This window comes from Schistocerca gregaria, chromosome 2, assembly GCF_023897955.1.
Source record: "Schistocerca gregaria isolate iqSchGreg1 chromosome 2, iqSchGreg1.2, whole genome shotgun sequence".
Classification (NCBI taxonomy): domain Eukaryota; kingdom Metazoa; phylum Arthropoda; class Insecta; order Orthoptera; family Acrididae; genus Schistocerca; species Schistocerca gregaria.
Genome location: NC_064921.1, coordinates 657,907,630 through 657,924,451, shown reverse-complemented (window position 1 = coordinate 657,924,451; position 16,822 = coordinate 657,907,630). Strand labels below are relative to the sequence as shown.

General features: G+C 38.8%; 1 protein-coding gene across 1 annotated transcript in view; it reads left to right on the top strand.

Moving 5' to 3' along the window:
* Positions 1–680: 680 nt before the first annotated feature.
* Positions 681–16,822, top strand: part of LOC126334702 (macrophage mannose receptor 1-like) — a 71,542-nt gene continuing 55,400 nt past the window's right edge. Inside the window, exon 1 of the mRNA XM_049997207.1 lies at positions 681–698. The gene's annotated coding sequence lies outside the window, so the exon portion shown is untranslated. The remainder of the gene's footprint in view (positions 699–16,822) is intronic.

The following is a 16,822-nucleotide window of genomic DNA, read 5'->3' as shown; positions in this document are numbered from 1 at the left end:
TTACTTTGTTATTCTAATTATTGCTATTCTGATCAGATGAAAAGCCATCTGTCGGACATTTTGTGAACTTTTGTATTTTTTTCTTTGGTTCTAATAAAACCCCATGTCATTCCAAGCATGTCAATTTGTACCTCTCTATCTACAATATTCCGTGATTTATTCAGTTTTCAAATTTATACTGACTTTTTGATCACACGGTATCTCAACGTCGAGTTTACAAATTTTAACTCTGTCAAATTAAAAAGAAATTAAAAATGATCTATCGATGGGACCCTACGAGGTCAATGTATCCACATATGGCATATTCTTAGTTCGCAAAGTGTATTACGAAAATTGCCAAATACGGCTTTTCGGATCTCGAACGCTGGAATCCGACAAGACGGAAAAATTAATTTGGTGTTGACGACTAACGCTACAGGTGACCAGTCTACTAAACAGAAATAGCATGAGTAAGAACATTGCGAAGAGGTTCGGCTGCTTAAAGAAAAATGTTCACTACTGCGAATTCCCAATAACGCCAGTTCTGTGACACGCAGAGGAAGCTCTCTGACCACAGTCCAAACGTACGTAGTACGAGATAAAGGTAGCGAGATAGCGCTTTCGAAACGGCGGGGAAAAACTCAGTGCGCCAGAGCGGCTCAGCGTCGAGGAATTCTATCCGACGAAGGTGACGAGACGCCTGCAGTCAGTATTGGAACGTGAGTACAGCCTCTGTAGCGTACATTAGCCGTCGAAAAGCCTTGTGGCTTCCACACTCTCCTACTGATCTTATGCTATCGTCGCTTACAGGTATCACGTAGCGGCTGCAGGATATTTATGGTCTCCTCATTGAAATCTCTTGAGTGTATTCGTATGATTGTGCATATAGGACTTGCTGCGTCTGCTAGAATCGGACTAATGCAGTAAATAGTTTTTTTTCAGAAGATGAAATCGATTGCTGGACTTGAAGCCATTAATCACTCAAATTTAAGGATTATTCAGAGAGAATGCATCTGAGAATATATGTCTTGCAACGGGGAAAAGCAACACTTTCCCAACCAAATCACACGAAGTAGAGCCACTGCGTTTCCTTTCCTGACATAGAAGTAATCAACGTTGCTACCTCCTGTGCCACTGTTACTTCAGGGAGAAATCGCGCTGTTCGTTCACGTTTTCAGAGGATTGTATAGAGCGAAACTCAAATCGATGACCAGTTTATAGATACCGGAAGTTCTTGCAAACTAAATACGTGCTATATACTGTATTAAGCATACCCATTACGGATAATTAAGAACTGTTTTTTCAATATAAATAGGGGAAACTGGACCTAGCCACTATTTTGAAATACTTGTTCATTCCATAAACTGGTTTTCTTCAGGTGATGCACAAAGGGTTACATGACTATGTCATTGTGTAATGTTGAGTATTGACTCTTTGATGAGAAGATGAGACATGCTTTAATGTACCGCCATGAATAATTAGTTTTCATGTGGTGATTTTCATCCGAAAATAGTTTCTGTACTCATTGTCAGTGGCTTCGTAACGTATAATACGTGCTTATGAGATGTGCTATCATATGAACTCAATTTGTCTTATCAGATATAGAAAAACGCATCATTATCAACATTAAAACTCATCTTTGGAAAAACTGAAACAATTTCGGTCATACACAACTGCAATCTAAGAACAGAAATGTTGTACTAAAGTGTTCTAGAACCGACGAGTGGCCTGTTGAGAACGGCACAACGTAGTTCCAAAATTGGTGTCTACAGCAGAAATCGGAGTCAGGATCAGACTGGCTCACTGTTTATTTTGATGAGTGGGGATTCACATGTTACCACAGTGAAACTGTGTCGGAAGAACCACAGTGTCCGATATTTCTGCACAATAATTATAATTTTCAACGAACTTTTTATTCTTCGTCCAAGTAACAATGACTTATTTCTGTAATGAAGCCTTCGTTCCATAATGGAACGTGCGCTGCTGTGAAGCTCCCTGGCCGCGTACCAGACCTATACGAGGTCACTATCGCTAATATCTGAGCTATCCAGTTTCGGCTCACAACTCGTCTAACGGATAAAGGAAGACAGGAACTCTGGAACTGGTGTGGCCGTGCGGTTCTAGGCGCTTCAGTCTGGAACCGCGTGACCGCTACGGTCGCAGGTTCAAATCCTGCCTCGGGCATGGATGTGTGTGATGTCCTTAGGTTAGTTACGTTTAAGTAGTTCTAAGTTCTAGGGGACTGATGATCACAGATGTTAAGTCCCATAGTGCTCAGAGCCATTTGAACCATTTTAGCCAACTCTTGAACTCGGATTTCGCTTCCGGTCCAACTAACAGTTTGAGCCCGTCATCGGCACATTTCATAATGGGATATGCTTCTGTTCTTGTTATGCTGAATGACAATAACTGGGTCGAAATTGGTAATGGAAGCTAGAGTACGGATTTTGGTTCATCGACGTGTATCACCTTGTAGTTTTATCGCTGGCTGCCAGGTTTCACAGACTAAACCTGGTATGTTGTCATACCTCACTGAAATCAAATACAACAAGAAAGGGTTACTGACTTTTCGTCAATAATTTACGTAGCATGAATTTTGTGAATGGCTATGTCATCGGCAGAAGAAGAGGTTCGTGTTACGGCCTTGGTCTACCTCCGTCAACGCTCAGTGCCTTTCTTCAGACTGAGGGATAACCGTATAATAGAGACGAATACACAAATAAACGCTGCGAGTTAATGTCGGCGCTTTGCTTTGTAAGCTGCTATCCTTTAAGAGATGCACCGCTCTCGACCCGAGCAATGAAAAATGCCAACGACGCATTACATGTCCAACTCGGTTGTCGAGTCTTTTTGCTCAACACGCGTCGGTAGATAGGCATGCTCAGAATGAAGTTTTCGCGCATTACCAATATTTGTAACAATTGTTGCGCAATCTACAAATATAGTCGTATACCAGCCGAAGTTTCCACACAACCGCCTCAAACTCTTCTCCGTCTTTTAACAAGATAGAAGCAATGCCTATTTCAGCGAATCGTATTTCGTTCATGAACAATGGGTTGAAGGTAAGTTGAATTACAGAAACATATGAATTGCTTTATGTGGTTTCCTCGCAGTTGTTGATGCAAGATATGTTCGTTTCCCAGCAAGAGCGGCTACGCTGTTATTTTTCTTACAAAATTTTTCAGTGAATAACGAAGGATGGTAAGCTTGTGGACGCATTATGAAAATGTATCCTCACGCGTCACCTCAGTGTGTGTCAGCGCACTGCTCGTTGTAACGCAGTTACGGAGTGAGGATTTATAAAATTTAAAAGAATGAAGAAAAAATTCTTCACTCAGTAATGAAGCTACCCCAAGGCTTCATTAGCTTACTTTGATGATAAAAAAGTTCTGAATTCCAGTCTTATGTTTTTTTCTTGAGTCACCCGTCTTGAGTCATCAGTTTAATGCGGCCCGCCACCAATTCCATTGCTCTGCCAACCTCTTTATCTCAGAGTAGCAGTTGCAACCTACGTCCTCAGTTATTTGCTGGATGTATTCCAGTCTCTGTCTTCTTCTACAGCTTTTGCCCTCTACAGTTCCCTCTAGTGCATGGGAGCTATTACCTGATGTCTTAACATATGTCCTATCATCCTCTCCCTTCTTGTCAGTGTTTTTGCACATATTCCATCTCTCTCCGATTCCACGCAGAACCTCCTCATTCCATACGTTACCAGTCTACCTAATTTTCGACATTTGTCTGTAGCACCACATCACATATGCTTAGATTCTTTTCTGTTTCTGTTTTCCTACCATACAATGTTGTACTCCAAACGCACTTTTTCAGAATTTATGCTTCTAACTAAGGCCTATGTTTGATACTAGTAGACTTCACTGGGCCAGGAGTGCCCTTTTTGACAGTTTGAGCCTGCTTTCGATATCCTCCTTGCTCCGTCCGTCATTGGTTATTTTGTTGCCTATGTAGCAGAATTCCTTAACTTCATCTACTTCGTGACCATCAACCTGATGTTAAGTTTCTCGCTGTTCTCATCTCTGTTGCTTGTCATTTCTTTCGTCTTTCTTCGATTTACTCTCAATTCATATTCTGTACTCATTAGACTGTTCGTTCCAGTCAGCGGATCCTGTAATTCTTCTTTACTTTCACAGAAGATAGCAATGTCATCAGCGAATCGTATCATTGATATCCTTTCATCTTGAATTTTAATTCCATTCCTGAATCTTTTATTTCCATCATTGCTTCTTAGATATACAGATTGAACAGTAGGGGTGAAAGACTATGTCCCTGTCTTTAACAGCCTCCTTAATCCGAGCATTTCGTTCTTGCTAGATTATTATGTCTTGGCTTTTGTACATATTATCCGCCTCTCCCCATAGCTTATCCCTATTTTTCTCAGAATTTCGAACATCTTGCACCATTTTACATTGTCGAACGGTTTTTCAAAGTCGACAAATCCTATGAGCTTGTTTTGATTTTTCTTTAGTCTTACTTCCATTATCAACCACAACTTCAGAATTGCCTCTCTGGTGCCTTTACCTTTCCTAAAGCCAAACTGTTCGTCATTTAACACATCCTCAGTTTTCTTTTCCATTTCTATGTATATAATTCTTGTCAGCAACTTGGATGCGTGAGCTGTTCGGCTAATCGTGCGATGATTCTCGCCCTTGTCAGCTCTTGCAGTCTTCATAATTGTATGGATGAAATTTTTCCGAAAGTCAGATGGTATGTCGCTAGATTCATAGGTTCTATATGCCAACATGAATAGTCGTTTTGTTGCCACTTCCCCCTGTGGTTTTAGAAATTCTGCTGGAATGTTATCTATCCCTTCTGCCTTATTTGATCTCAAATCCTGCAAAGCTCTTATAATGGCCTGATATTGCCAACAGATTACGAACCCCCAGGAGAAAATACAGCATGTTTTCATAAATGTGTTTCGTTTCGTGTTTCTTCTTTTCCATTACAAATGAATCTACGGTCGAATATCACGCATACGAGGGAAAAACTGTAGACCTGAAAGTCAGATCAAGTCATACAAAACAATGTTATGGACTAAGCTCTAGTCGGTTATTACGTTCTCTAGACGAACAAACTGGACAGTTTCACTGGGCTTCTCACTCATTAGTACCTCACATTGTCATTATCGATGCAAGTCGCTAACAACTACCGGCCGTCTTAATGCGTTTCTTACAAGCGAAAGTTAAACTATTGACAAAAAGTAGTAAATATTAAAAAACATTTAAAATATCAGTTAAAAAGAAATAAAATTATAGAGGCCAAAGCTCAGAAACTAACTTATATGTGCGGCTGGCCAAGATGGCGGCAAAAAGAAATACTTAGAATATAATAGAGACAGCAAATAACGTCATTATCCGGGAACCAACATCTCGACTATCTGGTTCACAGGTACCAGCTGCAAGCGGATTGTGGGAATTTTATTTTTTTAGTTTTTTTATTTTTTTTAATTTTATTTTATTTTATTTTATTTTATTTTATTTTTTTTTATTTTTTTTGCTGTATTGCAGTTTTCTTCAGTGAGCGGTGGTTACAGGGAGAAGCGACGGAGAGAAGGTAATATTACGTTCTGTGGGTAACACTGTCTTAAAAACACCAGTTTACGACTAAAATTTTTCTATATCAAAGTATTAAATTCTATACAGATGGCATTATTTCCTACGATATAGCATTTTTTATGTTTGTTTAAAACATAATAAGAACTTTCTAACTTCATTCACGTAATCATGAAGACTGGTAACACTATAGTTCACCAATGGATAACCCCAAAGACTAAACTTGACAGTGTGCGTATTGTTTGCTAACGGATTAAAAGTTTGAGTAAGCAGTTTATATGAGAAGGATATCTACGACCACAAAAAAGGCTGCTACACTTTTGAAGATGTTGACAATTGTAGTGGAATGATGTAGTTAATGCAAACACAGTGATACACAGATCACATAACCAGACTGACCGACCGTTTGGCTATGGCAGGCCAACATCGTCACGGAACTTCCTCCTAATGCAGACGTCATCTCACGCTTCACCGTACGGTGAAAGCTGTGGCAACCTCGCCCGTGCGCAATCAGCACCAAATGGCTTTCCACTGTTTGACGTGTGAGAAGAACAGTTGCTTCTGAGATTCCGAGTGCCCGCTAGTATGTCAGCTGTAGAAGGAGAAGACGGACAAGTCTTGCTCTTCTCTTCAGGTATTAGTTAAATTGTCTGATACAGTAGCCATCTTTGCTGGGATCTTCCTCGACTACCGTTCCCTTTTTGACACACAGTTTCTAGCCTTTATGTGCAATCTGTCACTCTTCATTCTTTCTCTGTATTCGTTTCAGTTTATTCCGTAATCTAGAATTTTATCGTGTAACTATAATTTGTAGTTATTTTCTAGTATTTTGGCTGTGTTCTATTGTGCAACCTTTAACACTTCTCAGGAATTTCATGTCTTGTGCATGAAGACGGCCTTCTAGTTTTTTAGTAATCACCCAGGTCTCGCTTCCATGAACAGTTTGGTGGCTGACACAGTTTTGTAGAACTTAATTTTAGTATCTTTCCTCGTTTTGTTTTTAAGGTTACTGCTAATATTTACACATACCCGCCAGAATTTACTCTGTTTCTTGCGTGTAACTTTGCTGTACCCACATGTCGCATTACATCCCAGGTAAATGCATTGGTTTACTTGTTCTGAAATATTCATATCTCTCACTGTTTTGGTTCTACTGTGTTATCTCTCCTTATGTTTTTTTTGTAGAGATCTCCAAGTCAAATTTTGCATTTATTTGTTTCAGGAAGTAAATTCCTTTCTGACGGTCCTTGTATCTGCTAGCCTCACTGCGTCGTCAACATACAGTAGGTTATTTAAGATTTTCCTGTCTAGATATATATCTTTTACAAATTATGTTTCTCAGTTAAGCGTTATTCCACGTACCGAAATGTTGAACAAATTTGGGGAGTTACAGCTTACCTTGACGTACTTCTTTGTTGATGTTTCATTTTTCCGTTGAGATTTATAGTGACTGTCTTCAGATATAAACGTTTTATTGCATTTATTAGACGTTTCGGATACCTGCGGTTTGTCATTATCTTCATAATTCGTTTATTGGCACTGTCAAAAATGCTCCTAATGTCGTTAAAAGCAATGTGTGTTTCTTCATTATATTCTCTGCGTTCTTGTATTATTAACTGTAAAATAAAAACTGCATCTATCGTAGAGTGTCCTTTCCTAAAACCTACTTCTTCCTCATGCACTATTTTCTTCCGTTATGTTTTCAAGTCTTGTGTTTAAAATCATAGCATACCTTTTATGCCGAGTACATCAAACATTATTCCTCCGTAGTTGCTAGATAGGCTTTTATCTCCATTTTTTTTATTTGAAATTACTCTAGCAAACTTTAAATCTTTGGGCATATTCCTGTTCTTCCAAAATTCGTTTAAAAGCCGACAGTCATTGATGTAGCGCCATTCTTCCTTAGTTTAACAATTCATCAGTTGCACAATCTCTTCCTGTCGCTTTTATGTTCTTAAGTGCTGTTAAGGCACATGTTATTTCGTGTGACACATTTCTTTTGATCCCTTCGCATTTACTGTTTCAATTTCAGTTTCTTGTCCTAAATTATCATACCATAATCCTAATAGCTTACACATTGTTCTAAGCATTGTTTAGTTATATCTTTTCTTTTTCTGTTGTATTTTAGTTTAAAAAACCCAGTGGCGAAGCGTCTATTAGGGCTCTAAGGCTGAGTCTACCCAAAAAAATCCAAAATATTGGGTCAAAACTGGATTTAATCCGACGTAATCACGTACTCTGACAAATTTTTTCAAATATTTTACGTTTGAAGTTGGTATATGCACCCCCCAGTGTAATGCATCACACCTCTTGCTTTTCGACCAATAGCAGCTCGGAATCCCGTGCTTGTTACCAGCATGGTCTGTAAGCCTCTTTTCTTTCATGTGGCGAACTGGGGTTTCTATGGCGTGGATACGGTTTTTAAAAGCTGGAGTTTGATTTCTTTCTACTTCTCTCCAGCAGGTGGATACACGCATAAGTAAAGTGAAAAGTTATTCAGCAGTTTCCTAACATATAGCCGTACTTCGCGTCGTCTAGCACGCCAACAGCAACCCGGCTAGAATGTGAAACCATTAAGTCTTAATTTAAGTGTTTATTTAAAACACAAAGAGCAAGAAGTAATCGATTATTCATAGAAAATAAATTTGAATGCGTCTCTGGATGTTGTTGCAGGATGATAGGAAATAGCTTATGTATTTTCATTGTTCTTCAGATTAATGTATAGTAGACCTACTTATTTTAAACGTTGGTAGTTCAGTAGCGTGTCTGTATGTTTTCATATCAACAGTGCTAGACGTACTTATGGTGAAACATGCAAGAAAAATTTTGTATTTAAAATGTAGTAAGTAGTGATAGCGATTAAATGATAAGTGAAGCATATTCCGGTGTGCCCTGTCACGTGTGAGGTGTCAATTCGTCTTGTGATTGCGTTATCGAAAGGAAAACTGTGTAATTAAATCATCTTATAGCGAAATGGATTGCTGACTACCACTAACTGCCATGGACGCGTTTATTTCATCAAAAGCTCGACTGAATTTTTTGATTGAAAACCCCACGGTTTTCTCTCGTATTTCTTTGGGAGATAAACTCCTGGTGAAAGAACGAAATATTTTGGAAAATTTGTAAGACATTTCCAAACACAATAGAACAATTCAGAACGGTGATTAATTGACAGCGTTGTACGAAAAAACTGTTTTGTGTTTACTGTGTACTATTAGGAATGGGTAATGACGGTTTTGAATGCTGTAAGCGGGGAGTAGGCAACGAGAGTCTTCAAAATTTCCTTTAGAAAACTAAAATACAAGAATTTTCCATTTCACATACCACTACAGCTGTTAAATACAACCAACTATGTATAGTAAGAATTAACCATGATTTTTCAGGGGCAAACTCACCTGGAAGCTTTGAAACAGAACGGAAAGGTTGATTGACACAGAAATGTAATGAAGAGACTTATTTAGCCTATCTGCATGTTAGCACGGCAAGAGTTCGAGTTCATGACGAATTTGAGATGTCAGTAAACAAAGAAAATTATTTAGCATTTTTGGATATATTGGCAGAAGAAGAACCATACTTTAAAAAATCATTTAGCATCCGATGGAGTATTTAGACACTTTCTCTGACACACAGAATGAATTGATAGCTTGTATTACGACTGTTATTCATCAACAAATTTCAAGTGACGCTAATAATAGTCCATTTATTTCAGTACAAGCCGACGAAACAACTCGAAGTCAAATCAGTGTAATTTTTCATTTTTCAAACAAGGAATCAGGAGGATTATAAGAGAGATTCGTAGGGTTTTAAGACATATCCAGAGACTAGTGTGCAAAAGGCATAGCCACAGTTTTGTTGCAAGTGCTAAGCAGGTGGAATATTGATAAAAACAAATTGGTATCGTAAACATTCGGCGTCTGCAGTGCAATGCCAGGGAAAAATTACAGTGTTCATTCTATTGTGAAATAAGCATATCCTCAGGCTCTCTTTATCCACTGCCATGCACGTCAGTTGAATCTAGCCCTGATTTATGCTTATTAAAGAATTACGCAACTGAAAATTTTTGTGGCAAATCTACCAGGATTTCACACATTTTCAGCCCTTCCTGTATAAGAAGTCAACTTCTGAGGGAAAGGGAACTACAGAGGCCTTGTGAAACGACGTGGAATTTTCATTCATGCACTGTACAAACCGTTATTCTTCACTATTCATACCTGAAAGCATCAGTTAATGATGTGATATACAATGAAGAATGGGATGATAATTATTTACATAAAGCAATTTGATACAACTGCCTTAAGTATGGTGGATGATCAAACGTTTCTTGTGCTGCTTCAGATTTTTCTGAATACTAATATTTGGTTCCGCATCTTGCAATGTAAAACTCTGGGCATAACACGCTGTAAGCTTCAAATTGAAAACTGCATTAAGGCTGCTGAAAGACTAAGGTGTGAGGATATTATTCTGAAACGCATAGTGGAAGCTAAGAGTCTTAAAAATTAAGTAGTAGTATCTGAAATTAATTTTAACTTAACAGAAGCAAGTATTCAGAAAGAAAGAAGACTAACATTAGAAATAATTGACACAGTAGTAGTAAACACGGAAACTAGATTCTAGGACATTCACGAAACAGATTTTATACAACTTGTAGATGAGAAAATTTCTCAGGTTAAAGTTCGCCAAACAATTTCCCGATATGTGCAGTTGGAAAACTATTTAAAATCTATCATTTTTTGACAGTGAAAATCTGAAATGAGAAGTGAAGTTTATGTATAAACGTCTATTGCCTCTAGACCTCCTTCAATCCATTATAAACAACGGATTTAAAAATGTGTTCTGTGAATGTGTGAAATTAATGTCGTCCATTCTTGCTATGCCAGCAACCACCGCATATTGCGAAAGAAGCCTGAGTACATTAAAAAGCGTTAAAACCTACCTTCGCAACACAAGACAAATGGCAGATTGTCAAACGTGACGCTTTTGACTATAGAGGAGGTAACTATGAAATCTCCAAACACACGGCAGGAGTTCATATCTCGTGTTTTGGATGTTTACGCGCAGAAAAAGAACAGGAGGATAGAGCAATCTACAAAAAGATTTAACACTGAGTAACTATGTGTCACATCTTCATTAATGTAATTCTGTAGTAGTTCCATTCTTAGCAGAAATATTTAACTAAGTTACTTTTGCAGTGATTCTGTTTTACAAGATTTTGCTTTAAGATTTTTTTTTCTTCTTCCGAAATTCGTGGTTTGAAATATACCCTACAAAAAATGCCACGCTTCGCCACTGATAGAACTTCATATCTTTTCGTCTCCCGTGAATATCATTCTCGATATTAGCAAGAAATCTATCCCAATAAGTCTGGTGTCCTTTTTTGCTGTATATATAGCGATATTTCTTCTCTACTTACAGTATTGCTTCATCTCATCTGTGGGGTTGTTTAAGTTTATATACAAGGGCGTGCTGAAACGTGATGCTCCGGATTTTTTAATGTTAAAACTGTTAAAGCTTTTTAACTGAAAGAAATTTTGCTAACGTTCTACACCTTTCATGTCTGCATATTTATTTCTGCAGGAACGAAGACCGAAATTACTTTAATTGAACGCGTATGATCCACATCAGTTTTCCAGATTTCATATTACTTTTAATGTCTATTTGAGAATTCATCAAGCAATGTAAGACCATTGTTAGTAAAATTTCTTTGTATGAAAATCAACTACAAATAAGACTAAAGGAAACTAATGCAAATTAATAATGGGTACAACCAAGCAATGAGATTTTGTAGTTTAAGCAGCTAATGTTATGACTATATGGGTAGAAAAACACACACACACACACACACACACACACACACACACACAGAGAGAGAGAGAGAGAGAGAGAGAGAGAGAGAGAGAGAGAGAGAGAGAGAGATAGAGAGAGGATTGCAGATCGGATCTCTGGAACCATGGTACGTGGTAAGGTTTCACAATGTTCCATTAGGAAGGAACCATAGTGCAGTGAGTCATCAACAAATTATCTCTCACCGGCGCTGAGGCATGCAGGGATTTGTTGACATATCGCCTGCTTCCCTTACTTTCTCTTGGAAAACTTCACAGAGTCAATGAAAGGCGCTACCGGTGCAAGTAGCCAGTTAAGATGCTGTGCGAAACAGTACTGCACCAGTTTATGCTTCAACTAGATACAGAACGGTTTGCCCAACTGATATTTTACAGGAAATCTGGTTTCTGGAGAGATACAGGGACTCAGGAGGCAATACTGAACCTACGACCAATCGTAGAAAGTATATCGAAGGAAAAGCGATTCATATTTATACGACGGCATGTGGGAATGTAATGGCTGACATTTTTACACGTATAAACTCTAAATTCTTTGGTAATAAAACAATTTTTATCAACATTGCACATCTTTATTCTTCATGTATACATATTTATTTCTCAATAGTCACCCTGGCGACTAACACATTTGTGCCAACGAGAGACCAGTTTGAAGACTGTCACTGTAGGCTGTTTGTTGACGGAACTACAACCTAACAAGTACTTGCACCGCTTCATCGCTATCGAACCGAAGTCCTCGTGAAGTACTCGTAGGAGTTCTTTACGTTTTGGAAACAGACGAAAATCGGATGGGGCCATGTCGGGACTGTATACAGGATGATCGATGAGAGTGATCCCGAGGTGTCGAACTGTTGCGGATGTCGCAGCACTCGTGTGTAGTGTGGCATTATTATGCTGAAGGAGGTGTTCCATTTGTAGACGGTAAGAAACTCAGTCAATAAAATTCTTCTTGGTTTAAGGCCGCTGTCAACCATACAATTCCGACGCTTCGGCGACTATTGATGAGACGCCTTCCTTAGCGTGTATTGCTAGCTGCTGAAACTCAGTCACAGCATGCTGTTTCTGACGCACCGACATACTTACGTTACACACCACCATGTTGCATGCTAAACCTAGGAGCCCTCTAACGACAGAGGGCAGCAACTTACGCCAGCGAATCGGCAAATGCGACTATGTAATATCTACGACATGTAATGAATCAACCGATACTAAGACCAGAATAAAAAATTCGGAGACCTTACTTTTCAGCACGCTTCCTTGTATGCATCCTAGTTTTCTTTAACACCTTTCAGTATATACTCATTCCAAATTTTATGACTTTCCTTTTAATTTTGGTTTCTGAGACTTTGTCCTGCTACTCTATACCACAGACTTTAGATTTGGCCTTTCGTCTTCTGTATCTTTAGTTTGATGGTGTGCCTCTTTATTTAATCTGATTTGGTAAAAAAAAAAAAAAAAGGTTTGAGGCTGTTCTCTTTAGGCAAATACATTTTATAAAGACTTTGATTTTGTTGCTTATTCATTTGTTTATCATTTTCTTTCATTCCGAAAACATATGTATTCTGGAAATAACTAAAAATTAAATAATCCTATAGCTTGTCCTCTATAAAATGTGTTCCTTTTACCCTGATAGCTTATCAATTGCTAAGACGTAGTCAGCTGGTGACCTAATAACTCTAGTGGACCAAGTATACTTATGTATATTTCTTTCCTTAAAAAGAGAGTTTGTTATTTTTAGATAACCTTAAGCGGCAAAATATTTTAGAATTTTTCAAATTTCACTGCATAGAGGCTCTTCAAAATTCTCTGTAATATTCGTTACTGGAACATATCTTATTCTGCTTTCGAAATCGCCCTTCATAATAATCAGACCAATAGCACTGAACTAAATATGTTCCCGTATCCCTCGCGGGTGTATTTTGAATTCGAATGAGTGAAAACATCATTGATAAATAAGTGCTCATAAAGAGCCATAAGGACCCGGTCGTGTCCAATTTTATGTGCCGTAGACATTGATATAACGCATGATTTGCGCTAGCTGAACAGGTACTATATGAAGGGCTTATTTCAATAGTGGTAGAAGTCCATTATCTCCACTTTTCTGCCTATAATGCTTCTGAAATTCATCTCCAGCAAGAAGCCATAAGCTTGAATATTTCTGGTATCTCAACTGCAGATTTTTCAGCCCTCATTTAACTTTAGAACTCTGTATCTCAGAATGAACAAAAATCGACTTGTACCACTATTGAAATAAGCCATTCACATGATGCGTTTTGAAACTGTGGTGTCCACAAGAAGAAAAGGAATCGAATGTGGGCGAACGAGCGTATGTGAACAGTTTGTTAGTCCTCTGACACAGGTTTCTGTTTCTATTATTGTGTGACATGGGGCGTTACAGAGACAGTCACGGCACTCATTGGTGTGAAAGATGTTTCCCTTTCCCATGTGGGGTAATAGTAGCGGTCATCTTTTGACGTAATACATGCCCTAAACATAATGTTCCTATTGTATGTGTTATGTATATAACTAGCAGTAGGGTAGTAGGGTGCTCCATACAATTTTGATATCAAACATATGCAAATTAATTCAATTGATCAATTAATCACCCCCTCCCCCGCCCACGCTCGCCTTCGACCACGCCCACCCCCGCCCTAGAAGCTTTTAACTTACTGAGGCCCTATAATATAGGAAACCACCTTAACCACGAGGCAGATTTCTAGGGTGGCCTACGGCTGTGCGTCTGAAATATGACTTGTGAGGTTTTAACTTATTGCGGTTCTAATATGTATACCACAGAGGTCGATAACAACCATTAGCACATCTTATACAATTAGGCATAAATACATATTCTATGTAGGCGTCCCTAAACTGTCTTTACAATTGTTCAAAATCAGATTTGTAGTGTCACATTTCTTCTAATACAATAACTGCAGCCGACGCATTTACTTTGTTTCTATAAAAGGTCTTAGAGACGATATCATTACGTGCTTCCGGGTCAGGTACCAGGAATGCAAGCCGTCCGGTAATGAAACCCGGGACCTGCTCGTGCGTGAATTGTCACGGAGTGTATGCAGTTAATGAGTCACTACCACTAACCAGTACTCCAACATATAATGGATTAGTCTGAAATACAGTATTACGAACACCACATTGTTTCTCAGTACTAGTTCAGTCCGTTACTTTATCCAAAGGTACTGAGTTCTCTTGCCTACTATACGTGACAAAGCGATACGAAGTGTTATCAGTATACCTCCTCCAAGGTACACCAGTAGAATCAAATCCTTGGTATCTAAAACGCTGGTACATTAAAAAAAATTGTTGAAGGTACGCCTGTAACCTTAAACGTTAAAAAAAAACAGACCTATCAGTTATACATATCGGACTTGTAATACTTGTGGCGAATGAAATGGCTATTGGTGACGAGGCTCTTTTGTCGCGATTGAACGTTGTTCACGCTAATTGTCACATCGGTCATTGTTTGTCTATGAAAGAGGAGATGGATACCTCACTGACCCCGTGTAGTCCGGAGCGCCATTGTAGGAGATCTCGTCAGATGAAGTGTCGTCTTTTTCGCAGGAGGAGACGATGGTATCGCAGCCGATCGTGTATGTCTTTGGGAAAATGTGTCGGTGGCGTACACAGTTTGCTGATACGATAAACGTAGAATTTAACTACCGTCGTCAAGGAGCTACTATTGATGGCAAGTTTGCTTCATATGCTGTGCAGTTCCCTGCGGTTTAAGCATTATAATATTAAAGATGAAATTCTATTTTTGTAATTATTGTAATTATAAATGTAATTATTAACCAATATATTCCTCATTTTCAGTGCATTTGCTCTGTTTTCTGTAAGTATGTATATGTGCTAGTGCCCCTGATGGCTCCCAGACATACAGAAAACAGATCCAACGTCCTGCAACTGTAGAATGTTCGGTTGAAGGTGACTGGTTGCATTCGAATACAGCACTATACTACGCCGCCCGACCAGAAAAATAGTGCTCTTCAAAGTACTTTGTGTTTCTGACAGAATTACAGTGTCATCGGCGAACCTTAAAGTTTTTATTTCTTCTCCATGGATTTTAATACCTACTTCGAATTTTTCTTTTGTTTCTTTCACTGCTTGCTCAATATACAGATTGAATTACACTGTCTCACTCCCTTTCCAACCATTCCCTCCCTTTCATGCTCCTTGACTCTTATAACTGCCATCTGGTTTCTGTACAAATCATAAATAGCCTTTCGCTCCGTGTATTTTCCCCCTGCCACCTTCAGAATTTGAAAGAGAGTATTCCAGTTAACATTGTCAAAAGCTTTCTCTAAGTCTACAAATGCTAGAAACGTAGGTTTCCCTTTTATTCATCTTTCTTCAAAGATAAGTCGTAAGGTTAGTGTTGGCTCACGTGTTCCAACATTTCTACGGAATCCAAACTGATCTTCAGCGAGGTCGGCTTGTACCAGCTTTTCCATTCCTCTGTAAGGAATTTGTGTTAGTATTTTGCAGCTGTGACTTATTAAACTGATAGTTCGGTAATTTTCACATCTGTCAACACCTGCCTTCTTTGGGATTGGAATTATTCTATTCTTCTTGAAGTCTGAGGGTACTTCGCCTGTCTCGTACATTTTGCTCACCAGATGGAAGAGTTTTGTCAGGACTGGCTCTCCCAAGGCCGTCAGTAGTTCTAATGGAATGTTATCTACTCCCTGGGCCTTGTTTCGACTCTGGTCTTTCAGTGCTCTGTCAAACTCTTCACGCAGTATTTCATAAGTACGGTGATTCTAAGCGACATGCGTCTGTGAGGTACTACAGCCTTGGTATATTCATCTGCGTGACAGATTTACGGAGTTAGTGGCGGCATGACGTGTCATTTCACATGTCAATCGCACTGCCATGTGTTTGTCCCTTTCTTCGTAAGAGGCATTCGCCGTTACTAACGATCATTTTATATGGGACTGATGCGAGCATAGAATAATTTCTGAACCGTGATCGCATGTGAATAGTGGAGGCTATATACCTCTGTAAAGCTATATTGTAAGTGTATCACGAGGAACTGATGTTTTAAGGAAGTAGTTTATCATCATATGTTATGATAGAGAAACTTGCGCTAGAAATATGTTCCTTACATTGGGATAGTAACAGCGTTAGGAAAAGGCAACGATCTAACATTATAGCGTATGTTAAGAACACAACATTGAAGCCTTAGGAGTGCATGCCTTTATGTTCTCTCTTACCAATACCTTCTTGGTAATGACCCCAGACACTAGAACAATATTTCAAAATTGCTAGCGAAGTTGATTTACATAAAACACAGCAAAATCCCTCCATCTGGAGATCCATCATGCATAAAAGCCGTTTCTTGTTCTTAACAGTCTGTTTATCATCAAAACAGTTTCATATCTACTGTACACCGCTAAGGTGAGCTAAGCTCCTCGACATTCGCGCATC